Source organism: Lycium barbarum, chromosome 9 (assembly GCF_019175385.1).
Source record: "Lycium barbarum isolate Lr01 chromosome 9, ASM1917538v2, whole genome shotgun sequence".
Taxonomy (NCBI): domain Eukaryota; kingdom Viridiplantae; phylum Streptophyta; class Magnoliopsida; order Solanales; family Solanaceae; genus Lycium; species Lycium barbarum.
Genome location: NC_083345.1, coordinates 32,236,186 through 32,249,421, shown reverse-complemented (window position 1 = coordinate 32,249,421; position 13,236 = coordinate 32,236,186). Strand labels below are relative to the sequence as shown.

General features: G+C 35.0%; 1 long non-coding RNA gene across 1 annotated transcript; it reads left to right on the top strand.

Moving 5' to 3' along the window:
• The first annotated feature begins 2,391 nt into the window (after nt 1–2,391).
• Nucleotides 2,392–3,926, top strand: LOC132608886 (uncharacterized). The gene is made up of 3 exons (XR_009570592.1): nt 2,392–2,563; nt 2,924–2,985; nt 3,662–3,926. It is a non-coding gene; the product is annotated as an uncharacterized LOC132608886 (long non-coding RNA).
• Nucleotides 3,927–13,236: the final 9,310 nt, after the last annotated feature.

The window sequence follows — 13,236 nt, the reverse complement described above, 5'->3', positions numbered from 1 at the left end:
GAAAATTATGCTGATCTGGCAAGCTACTTCTGATCAGCACAAGATGGCTAGGAAATATAACTACATCACTGATCCTTACGAGGAAATGATGTGGTGTAGTTTTGTTTCATCTGCTGCAAGGAATCAGTTATGAAAAAGAGCGGCAATTTTCTTGGTTGCTGGTGTAGTGCTCTATTTTGCAGGTTAGCATGGATAATTAATGGACAGTAGCAAATGATTGGTGCAGCAACCTACACTAATGCAATCTACACAAGATATTGGAAGAAATGAACAAATGCAGCAAGAGGCAATATATGCTGCAGTTCATATGCAAATGTGGTGTCACAAGATGAACTGCATCACTGGAGCAAAAAGCAACAAAGGCTGCAAGGGCTATTTGCAGCAACTGCAAGGAAACAATACAACTTGAAGATTGTGCAATACTGCTGGGGCAAAATTTATAGCAGTTAGGGAAAACAGTGTAATATACTACAGTTGGGAAGTATTTGAACAACAGATATTTCAGATTGATATACACAGATATACCAGTGGTATACATGGTATACGATGCTATTTTGGGACTGCTTGAACTACAAAGTTTCACTCATGATCTATTTATTGCTTTTTTCTCAGTGGGTGGTATTAGCACCCCGGGATGCTCATCCTACTGAGGAATTATCAATATTTGGAGAAGGTAGTGTGCTTAGGCAAGGTCCGAAAGATTCATTTCAGTTTTCACTGTTACTTCTACTGCTTTTAATTAATTCTTTAGCAATTTGTAGTATCTAGTTAAGACAAGCTATAAGTCTTAATTTGGTCATTAGTTTAATTTGTTTTTGATTATTAGCCGTTGGCTACATTTGTAAAGACCTGTTAGATTTGCTTTGAGAAAACTTTATAAAATTAGCTATAGGCACCAAAATGCCTAGTGGATTTTATTAAAAGAAAAAAAAAAAAAAAAAAAAACAACAACAACAACAGGTCACCCTACCTTCATTACACGAATAAAAAAGCTATCAGTTTAATTCAAGTTCAAAGATTCTCGTTTTAATCTCAATTCAATTTTTTTAATCTTTAAATTAAAATTAAAATTTTCTTATCTCAAAATTCTTGAAAAACATTAAAACAGATTCAATATAAAACCACTAAGTTTATCAAGTGAAAACTAATATTGACATTTATAATTATGTTCAGATATTGATTATTGTTGTTGTTACTATTCGTCGGAGAAAAAAATCATTCTTAACAAATATGGAATATCTTGTATTTGCTTAGAAATTCAATTCACCTTATCAAATAGTTGAATTGTATTTATTTAGTTACCAAAAAAACCATTCAAACTCAATCTCTAATCTAATTAATTCCCTACTCTTCCTCATAAGTAATTAAATTCATCAATCTCTCATCTATTAATTACCTAATTCTTATAAGATTTTTCTAGAATATTTTAGATTTTGTCTTAAAAGTGCCAAGTGGCTTTTGAAGCCACTTGACTCAATATCAAACTTGACTACCCCACTTTTAATATAATAATAACAATAATAATAATAATAATTATTATTATTGTTTGGAAGAAAAATCATTGTTAAAGAATATAGGATATTTCGCAGTTGCTAAGAAATTCAATGCACCTTATCAAATATTTGAATTTTTTATAAATTTAGTTTACAAAAAAAAAAAAATTAAAAAAACATTCAAACTCAATCTCTAATCTAAGTAATTCCCTATTATTACTCGTATGTAATTAGTTCCTCAATCTCTTATCTAATTAATTGCCTAATCCTTATTAGATTTGTCTAAAATATTCTTAGATTTTGTCTTAAAAGTGCCAAGTGTTTTTTCCTTAATATCAAGCTTGACTATCTTCTTTTAATATAATAATAAATAATATTATATATTGTCTAGTTTGGTGTAAATTAAATATATATAAGTATTTTCCATCTAGAAATTGGAGAGAACTTGGAAGTGTAATGTTACAACTCGAAAAAATTCGCAGCGTTTGCGTCGTAAGTAAACTAACGTAAGCTCGGATAGGTCATGGAACCCTTATAAGGTTAAGGAGTATTTTTAATAAGTACTAAGCAAGGGTCTAAATGTTCCAGGATCAAGCGAATCGAAGAAATTAAGTTTGTCGAAATTTTGGAAAAACTTGACAGAATTTTAGATAGGAAATTTTGGGTCAACTTGAGAGAGGAATATCTCCTAGAATACCAGGAGTTATGGAATGCATAAACCTATGTAAACTGAAGTTCAGTGAGTCTTCTTTCCAATGCAACTGGCAGATTGCAATTTGGAAATGTACGGTGGGAGATACGGGTCGTTAATGTAAGGCGGTGGAGAGTTTTCTGGAATGTTATATATTGATCTATTGTGTGTTAAACCTCACTTTCTTCATACCAAAATACCCTAAGCTTCCTAATACACTCCACAACCCTCTCCTAATCCCTTCCCATCATCTAAGTAAGATGTGAGCTCGTAAAACCCGAGATTAGTTAGGATATCCTAGTAGCTCATGTTGGCAGCAAGTTGTTGGCCTTGTAGCTTGAAAGTGGAGTGTTACAATTGGAGTTTCTGGACTAATAAGGTATGTTTATCATCCTAATTTAGTTATTGAGTTGTCCTTGAAGGGTTTCAATGCTTTAAAGTGAAGAAAACCATGATAGAAAGATTATAGTTCGAGTTGTTGATGTTGTTAATTTATGGATTGTTTTTTAAGGAAGTTTTGGGACGGATTTGCATTTGTTTATCATGTAGTATCTTGATTATATTATTGTTGATGTTGTTAATCATGTTTGGGAGTTGTTTTAGAATTTGGAGGAAGTAGATGATGCAAGGGAAATGCTGCCCGAATTTCCGTAACTTCGGATAATTGGGAAAATTAGCACCAAAATATTTGCATGCAAGTCGAGGAGGACTAACCCAGGATTTACATGTCCTCGTATAGGTGCGGAGGAAAGGACAAGCTCAGGATAGGAAATCCCTTCAAGCAGCAAGTTAGAGAATAAGGTATGTAAGGTTTTCACTATCGCTTTCCTTGGCACGAATCAATAAAACCCCTAGTGTGCAGTATCAATCCGTTCGAGTCTATTCCGGATGGATTTCCTACATTTTACGAAATATATATATATATATATATATATATATATATATATTTCGAAAAATACGTATTTTATGAAAGATGCATATTTTTCCGAAAATCCCTTTTTTTTACGAAAATTTTCGATATTATACGAAATTAAGTAAACGTCCCTAGCTAAGTCGTTCATTGACTCCTATTGAACCGTCCGTATACTTTATGAAAGATCCTTATGATGTTAATGTGAGTATTATCATTTGAGTCATTCCTTGGCCTCGATATGTGTCCCGGACGTAGGATGATATGATATATGGATCGGGTTGCACGTTCCGCAAGACTAACATAATATATGGATCGGGTTGCACGTTCCGCAACACTAACATTATATATGGATCGGGTTGCACGTTCCGCAACACTAACTCTTATATTATATATGTATACTTGCATATGAAAAAAATGATTTTATCATGCATTGCATCTCGTACGATTTCCAGATGTCCAGGTTTCTCCTAACCACATTTGTGTTATATTATGTCTTACTTATGTTATTACTTCCCTGCCTTACATACTTACTACTTTTATCTGTACTGACATCCCATCCCACAGGACGCTGCATTTCATGCTGCAGGTCCTGACAGACAGAGCAGAGGACCTCTTTAGTAGGACTATTAGCTTCAACGGGTGTCAGCAAGTGCCACTACTCCGGACTTGCTAACTTTCGATATATTTATGTTATTATGATATATGTTCATATGCACACTCTTAGAGGCTCATAGACATAGTGGGGTATGTAGACATTATGTGGCTCATAGACACAGTGGGGTATGTAGACATTATGTCTGGCCCTGTCAGTCATGTTTTGATTTTGGTATTCTCCTGATAGCCTTGCCGGCTTTATGACACTTATTATGTTGTAGCGGCCTTGTCGGCTCGCTTATGTACACATATATATACATATATAAATATATATGTTGAATTATTGCATATTTCTGTATTTGGGCCTTTTCTACGTACAGGTGTCCTCGAGTCATGTTTGAGTCGTATTATATGATAATCATGGTAACTGTTATGCCAGGTGCTATCCAGCCTATAGGTCGGTGCCCGTCATGCTCCTCGTTGGGGTGTGACATGTAAATTAGTGACGTTATACTTATTATTGTTTTTTCCTTGGAGATCAAGTCACTTGTGGAACCCATGATTCAAAAGGAAAGAGATTTTGCGAATCCTAATCCAAAAAAGGAAAATAATTAATAAGAGAGAAAGAGCAAAAGGTAAGTGGAAATCATATCTAGCGAACTTGTAAGTTTTACCAAATTAGGATTAGTAATTATGATGTATATGCCTTACCATGTTTGCTATGGAAACCTACGCCAAATTCAGAGATTTACCAAATTAGGATTGATAATGGCAACTTTTTAAATGACTTACCATGTTTGCTAAGGAAACTTGTTGACATAAGAAAACCCAATTTGAATAGGAATCAAACACACACCTTATTTTACTTTCACTTTATTAGTTTAAATAGGAGCTTGTTATTGGCAAACCCTTGTTCTATCTCCCTTTCGAAACTAATATTTTTGGGCACGGCAACCTTTTGTGTTGTGCTATTTTGGTTTTAAAAAGCTTTGGGATCTATCAAGCCAACACTAGAAATCATACTTGAGAACACTAGAAATCATACTTGAGGTATGTTGTGCTCTTTTCTTGATGTTATCCGTTTCTTTAGTTTAATTTTCCGTAATTTCCTTTGTTCATTAAGGATTAAGGTGTGGTTAGATGCGGAGTCAAGATTTATAGTTTATGAGTTATGAATTACAAATTTTTTTGCTTTCTGGATTCTGGTTAGATTATTTGTTCATATTAAATTCTTAATACAAATATAGTGGTTGAACCTAAACTGATGAACTATGTCGACTTGGCTCTGAGTGAGGTGAGTGGAAACGCCATGTGGCACGTGAATGAATACATGCGCAGCCAAGATTTTAATTTAATGAGTTTTAACCAGGAGATATATAAGTATCTATTTAACTCGACACTTGTATCATGAAGTCTACACTCCCAAGTGTTTTGCATCCTAATATAAGTTGCCGTACAGGTTACAGTTAGCCATCTAGGAAATTTTAAATATCTTGGATCTAAAACATGAGCCGCCTAACCCGTCTAAGTTTGGGGTTGATCATTGACCGGTTCAATTATTAATTCAGCTCATTTCAGCACAACTCATTTCAGCCCATAAAAAGTTGGCTTGATATACAACCCAAATTGACTCATTGAGATATCCTGTCAAAATATTTTTAAAAAAAACATTTTTTTCCTGATATGTTATATATAGCCATAATAAAGAAAAATAATAATTTATTAGGTACTAAAAAAATATAAAAGAACAAACGAAGAAATTAAAATTTAGTAAGAATGGGGCGGGTTGGGTTATGACCCGCATTTTAGCTCATTTTAGCCCAAGTAACTTTCAGGCGGGGTAAGGGTTGGGTCATGACCCACATTTTATGCCATTCAGCCCAAAAAACTTTGGGGCGGGTCAATAACACACCCATTTATTAACTCAGTCTATTTTTACCCGCCAAATTTGGCCCTACGCGCATATTTGACACCCCTATATCTATTTCACTTATATTAATAAAAAATCTTTTGGGCCTAGCTAAGTCAGACGACCCATTACTTAATTTAACCATAAGCCCTAATATTGGTTATATAAATGTAATTATGGGTGTTGGAAGACACACTTTAAATCGTCTACCGAACGGCTAGGCATTAAAGAGGATATTTAGGTTGTGGAACTAGGATATCCATCCATCACCTGAGGATTCCAGAAGACCAATAATTCAAGTCGTGGTTACTGTAGACCGCAAGGAGAAAACATGTAAGTTTCCGAACTAGAAGTATTACTTCAACTTCAAAATATATGTCCTTTTGGAGGTGCGACAGCACGGCACCAAACATTTTTTACTCTCCAACTTCCATTAGTCATTAGTTATTTCAATTCTCTTTTCTTATTCCCTAGAACATTGTGCTGTTACAATTACTAGCCCCTTTACTAGGTAGGAAAAAGGCTAGTGTGCATTTCCAAAGAGCAACTGGCCAGATTGATCAACATCAACAAGAGATCCTTCAGAGGGCAACGGGGAAGGCACAAAAGGCTCAAATCTTTAAGATGTTATACGCTGAGTATATTCATGGTATTTGGATTGGGAGGAACACTCGGAGCAGAAAAGCAGAGAGTAGGGAAGTTTAGCTAGAGACATTGCCATTGTTTGTTGTTTGAAAGTTTCTCCTAGAATTAGAAATAGTGTCATCAAATTAAATTCTAGTTGTTCTAGCTCTCTAGTACATAGTTTTGCTGAGTTTTCTCTTTGTTACAGTTTAGGATAGCAGAGTGAGTTACTTCTGCTGACTGCTATGGCTTTGTATATGATTCACATTTGGTAACTAATACAAAAATTCAGGTACCAAAAACGAAAAGGCTAGCGTGCTAGCAAGAATAGCTTATGAAAGCATTGGAATTTCCATGCAGATCATGTGCAAAATTTCTTAATTTGCATTGTCGACATTCAAAATTCTTTAACTAGCATTTGAATATCTTAAATCGTCTTCATCCATCTCAATTTGAAGATTGAGAATGATAGAATTCAATTTTTAACAATATAACGACATATTCTTTAAGCGAGACAGGTGTGAGCTTTATTTGAGTATATCTTCTGGTAGTAGATAATTCTAACGTAATATCTTCGGTTGTTATTGGTCTTCAAGTCTCAAATCTATTGTTTTCTATTTAATATTTTTTTTATATTCATTTGATAACAATGTTATCCTCTTTGTATTGGTTGGTGAATAGACCTAATTATTTAATTGTTACATGTTAACGAGTATTATTATCCAAATAATTATTCAATGAGTACTAGTTATTAGAGATTGATTATTGTGGCAAGTGTTTTTGTATATTTACTTGTTTGAAACCCCATAATAATTTGATAGCATTACATATACCTATTGTTTCTTTAGGATTAAAAATGCATTTTAGTTTTCTGAAGTTTAATTGCATCCTAAAATTGTAAAACAATTCAATATTGAAAGGTGTAATGCATTTAATTATAGCACTAATTCTTTTTTATCTTTTCTGATCTTTAATTTTTTTTTTTTTTTTGTATTATTGTCGGTCAACTCGGCAAATCACAAAAGTTCTCTCAACAGGGAAAAAGCATAAGGTTAATACTTGTAGGGGTGTAAAAAGTAAACCGACAAATCGCACCAAACCGATAAACCGAGTCAAACCGAGAAAAAACCCCGATTAGTGATTTGGTTTGGTGTTGAAAAAAAAAACCCGATCATAATTGGTTTGGTTTGGTTTTAGCTAAAAAAAGTCAAACCGAACCGAACCAAACCAACCCGACATTACATGTATTCAATTTTTAAAATATTTTATCCATAAAAATATTTATTTGTAATGTAATTTATAAATATTTCTTAATTTTTTCGTAGTTTTTTATGTATTATTATATTATTCAAGCTTGAACTTAGAATTTTGAATGTCAATAAGTTTTATATCTTATGGATGTTAGTAACTCATATAAAGTCCACCAAAACCAACTCAACACTAATACTAACAAAAGAAATTCAATTTACCACTAGGAATGAAAATAATGTTGAATATCTATTCTTTAGTTTTGTATAATTGGTTTAGAGAGTGAAAATACATAACTTAAGTTTTTTTTCTTATCATGTAATTAATACTTATTAGCCGTACTTATTTTAGCATGACTTAGTATTTTTTAGATTATGGTCATTTTCTTTATGGCTTATTAATTAGCAATATTTATTTTAACCGATTTTATTATCTTTTGTTGAATATTTTATTACAATGTCATCACTCTTCTCGTATTTTGTGTTATTTTCTTATGAAACACCTTAATTATATAGTTTTATCTTACTAGGACTAAAGAAATATTTGAAGTAAAAGTTATATATTTTGTATCAAGACTATTCCAAAAAATATCCCGAAAAACCCGAGAAAACCGAAAAACCCGAGGTTGAAAAACCCGAATTTTATTGGTTTGGTTTGGTGTATAAATTAAAAAACCCGATGCAATTGGTTTGGTTTGGTGTTTAAAAAAACCGAACTAACCCAGTCCATGTACACCCCTAGTTAATAGCATTATCACCTGTATTTTTGAAGGTGTGTTTTATGTCATATTTCTCAATTTTAGTATATTAATATTAATATGAACAATTATAAATATGGATGCAATTTAACAACCATCCAGATATTAAAATCGTTGGAATTTGACTTGTCAATAATTCTTCTGATGGATTTTCGTCGGGAACTCTTTACCGACAAGCCTAATACTGATAGGATGTCCTTAAGAAATTTAACAATTTTCTACTAGTGATTTCTCAGAAAATAAAATTGCAAACATGACCCGCTTAACTTGTCCAGCTGGTCAATTTGGATACCACACAGGTCATCCATCTGAACCATTAAAAGAATTTCAAAATATTTATAATCAGTTGTGTTTGATATATTATATATATCAACATAAAAAAAAGGTTTATTAGTTTTTTTGGTAATTAAAAATTATATAAACAAAGTGATGAGTTATGACTTTTTATAGTTTTGATGATTTGATAAACTTGCCAAGGACCAGGTCCTTGATCAGATCCTTGAAGACCGTACATCACATGACAGTTGTAAAGTTGTGTGCACTGTTCCGTCAGGCAGTGCCGCAGCAGCACAACTGTATGCATGCTAAATGCTAAAGATTAGTACTGTATCGTCTCTTTTGAGGTCACATGATCCTCACGTGCTCTCATTTGAGTTCCTATTTAAACAACATGTTGGCATTGTTTAACCCATCACTTGAAAACCTAGTAATTCAGATCTTTACAAGTGCAGCCGCCACAGTTCTCTTGGTGCTCAAAAGAACAAAGCTTAGACAAGTTCAAGGACCAGATCTCAACAACGGAAGATGCTTTAAGTCCTAGAGTTGTCTAGTCTTTGTCTTTGTGATAACCTACACTTCTTCAAGAAGGGTTTTGTAGGTATTTTGTTTTTATCAAGCTTTTGTTGTTAACACTTGGCTAGAGTTAGTCATAGTGGTGTTAAGGTTCAGCTAGAGTTAGTTGAATCAGTTTGGCGCTTGACTAGAGTTAGTCAATAGTGTGTTTGCAATAGAGTTATTGTAAGGGGAGGGATTAGTGGTCAAATTCCTAGGTTGCAAAACCTTGTAATCTGAAACATTGCTCAGTTTAGTGAAGTTGGAAATCTTACTGAGGTAGGTCCTGGTTTTTAATCCCTTGAGCAAGGAGTCTTCCACATAAATATCTTGTCTTAATTACCTTGAGTATATATCTATGAAAACAATTTAGGGACCAGGTCCCTTGGATTGTTTTGGTGGATTCATAGGTTCTATCAATAGGTATCAGAGCAGGTGCTTTCTAAAAGGGTAAAACCTAGATAGGATCTCTCGTTATGTCTGATCCACCAAGTCTTGAGAAAGGAGAATATATCAATAAGCCACCAAGATATTATGAATGGTGGAAGGAAAGGCTGTCCAGGATTGAGCTACTTACTACTGAATATGAGTTCTTTAATATGAAGGATGGTGAGTCAATTTTTGATATGTATGCTAGATTTTCCTCAATCATTGATGAGCTTCGATCTCTGGGTAAAGGATATGAGGAAGAGTCGTTTAACCGCAAAATACTGTGGGCATTACCAATATCATGGGAAAAGAAAGTGTGTCCCATCGTTGAATCTGAAGATTTGGCAAAAATAACTCTTGATGAGCTTATATACGATCTCAAGACGTATGAGTTAAAAAGGAAAGTTACCAAGGATGAGGACAAAAATAACCCAGGAAATGAGGAGTCTGAATTAACTCTTATGACTGAGGAACTGTCAAAGATAGAATGTTGCAGCAGAAATGCTCAAGAAGGAAAGGAAAAGAACCAGGTCCCGATCGACAAGCTCAATTCAAAAACTGCCGCTGACATCATAGTAGAAGAGGCTCTAGCTGCTTGGGAAGATACCTCAGACAAATCCGAAGATGAAAATAATTGTGGGGAGGCATCCTCGATGGATATTGATGGGGAAGATTCACAACATGATTCCTTCTTTGCTCTTGTGACAAAATCTGAAGATGAGGATGACAATGAGGTAAATCTTCTCGATGTTCAAGGAAATCTAAAAACTACTCTCAATAGAAGTTAATATCTCTTGCAAGTGTTGATTGATGCATATCATAGCCTTGTAAATGAGAAAAACACTCTAAATGAGGAAGCTGATGTTTTAGAACAAGCAAGAGATGATATGGACTGCACTATAGTGGATCTAAAGGAACAAGTTGAGGAATTGTCTAGAGATAATGCTCTGTTAAACAGCCAAATGAAAAAATAGATAAACACTCCTTGGAAAAAACAAGTGGGGGGGGGGGGGGGGCAGTAAGACTCGTCTGGAGATTGAAAGCAAACTTGAAAAGGCCAAGTTAAGTCTCATGGACGAAGTAGATAAGAATAGATTACTTCAAAAGAAGCTAAAACAAGTCAAAAGTGAGCTTGAGAAATCTCTCCTTTAGACCTTGCCCATAGATAAAACTACTGCTACGCGCAAAGGTGATGATAGAAAACAGAGTTTTGGTACTAAAAGGGTCAAGAATCCCCACAATATGCAGGGTGAATGTTCCTCTGTGACTCAAAACTGGTGGTACACTCATTATGATCATGCTGTTCATTATAAGGACATGAGTAAAGCAAAAGTTCAGTCAGTACAGAAAAACAGAGAGGATGTTCAGAACATACCAAAAAAACAGGAACCTGGTCCTCGTAAGAAGAAGAGTGTGTTACCAGTATGGGTGAACAGACATCTAGTTCACCCATTCTATCCGCACTTGGGGCCCAAGTTGGTTTGGGTTCCTAAGTCTAGCAAGTGATCATGTATAAAGGCTGGAGTGAGAGGGAGGGGGCAGTCAACAGTGGTTGGTACATGGTGACTGTTCTGAGAAAATGATTGAAGAAATAGAGAATCCTCTCTCACTCAAAGCCTTAAAAAGTGGGAGCGTGTCAAGTATAATCATGAAGAGATAATGTACTCTTTAAGTGAGCAAAATCTAGTAAGACACTGTCCAATAGAATTGATTGTGCATACCAAGTTGAAGATTGGAACTACAAGTGTGCTGAGTTGTGTCTGCCACGGGGAATTCAATATGATAAACCTCTTTTCGTCAACAGATAGATACTTGATGATGTAAATAAGAAGGATACTAGCTCTTAAGGCATATCCCTAGAATTGAGATGTGCAAGTTTTCCTCTGATAAATTGTGTCAAATAAAAGAAAGACAACACTCCTAGAATATGTCAAGATGTGGCTGATGGAAGATGGTATTCTCATCATGACAGAGGAGGACAGAGTAAAAAGTTGAAATGATGACTCGAGCTGAGGATAGCAAGTGAAGAAAGTATAACAAAGTGTCCAGAAGATGTAAAAGAACCTGCTTCTTTCAGCATTTGCAGCCAAGCTCCTCCTAAGTCTGAAGAATATTGCATCAGAAATGACATGGGAGGAGAAAAGAGAAGGGTATCTAGCTCATGGATAGTAATTCTGAAGAAGAAATGGCAAGTAAGGAATCTTCTCCTGGTTTTACCAATAGTAGCCATCGAAAGGTACTTTGATCAGTCAACTCAAGTGCAATCAAGTATTTGCTCAGAGGGTTAGGATGAAGGATGTTAAGATCACTGAGGTGTCAAGTGAATCTCTGAACAATCATCAACTACTAATCCCTGTACTAACTGCTGAGATGGATGGTAAAACTTAACTAAGTTCAAGAGGTTCTCTTTGATAATAGCTAACAGGGAAAAACAGTATCTTAAGGGAAGAAAAGGCCTAGTCCCTACTCCTTCTCAGGAGATAGTATCATTCTGTTGGATATGCTGAAGTCTTTTGAACTGGATTACTTATGAATTTGAAGACTACTCATGGATTGAGATATCTTGAGTGAATATGGATAACTCTTTAGATACAAATAAGTAAATGACATGAGTTGAACATGCAATTAGAGATGTCATCAAACCTTGTAATGGTATGTAATTTTCAGAATTTGAGGAAAAGAGAGACAGCATTCTTGATGATGTGAAATTTCACCCTCTGAGGGACAATGTGAAAAGAATGACATTCTACATGAGGGTATGAACCATATACCAGTTTGCACGCTTCTTCATTAAGGACTTGAGTTGGTTGCATATCGAAAGAAATCAGTTGAAGTCGATTTTGTTCAAGATTATCTAACGGCTCCTCTGTGATTGGCTATGATAAGAGGAAAGGTGCAATGTATGAAGTGTTTTTTAGAGATATCTAACTCACTCCTATACCCTTACAGGTATGCTTATATGGTAATCTCAGGACATAGCATTCATGAGAACTTTTTCTTAAGCCATTGTCAAAAGTGTCAGGGGACCAGGTCCCTATGACTTAGGTTAGTGGTCTTTTCAAGCACTTACATAATTTTTAATTTTGTCTGAGTGCCATGTCACTATTAGTTCCCGTCTCTTCTAAAATGAGCCAAATTACTTCATCTTCTCAGAACCGACCGGCTTGAAATACTTTTCTTAACCAATAAGAACCTAACTTCCCTTCTCCTCTTTAAGCCAAAAGGTCACTCTTTTTTTCTCTCTCTTCACTAATTCAAATCTTCAAGCCCTCTTCCCGTTTTACTCCATCCTTCCTCTTCTAGCACAGAATCAATCATTTCTAACCTAAATTCTTCATCTCCCACCTCCACTAAAGCCAACCCTATACCCTCTTCTATTAAACCGTCTCTTCTGTCAGACCCAAAGTCAATCCCTTCTCCCACAACATCTCAAAACTTGTCCGACCAAAACCCTATCTCTTCTTCCCCTATAATAGATGTTCTTGGTCCCTCTACTAATGATCTGTGCTTAACTCATGAAAAAGATTCCTCCTCCGCTATAACCCCAAAATTTTCAGAAAAGCCCGACTCACAAGGGAGTATAACAACCTCACAATACCTTAATCTCTTTGAGGAAATTGTTGAGAAGGATGACAGGATGGAGGTGACAAGCAAGGGTGTTACTGAAGACCACTCGATAGTGGAAGAGGACCTACTAAAAAAGGAAGCAGGGGTTTCAAAGGAAATATCTCCAAATTCAGGTAACCC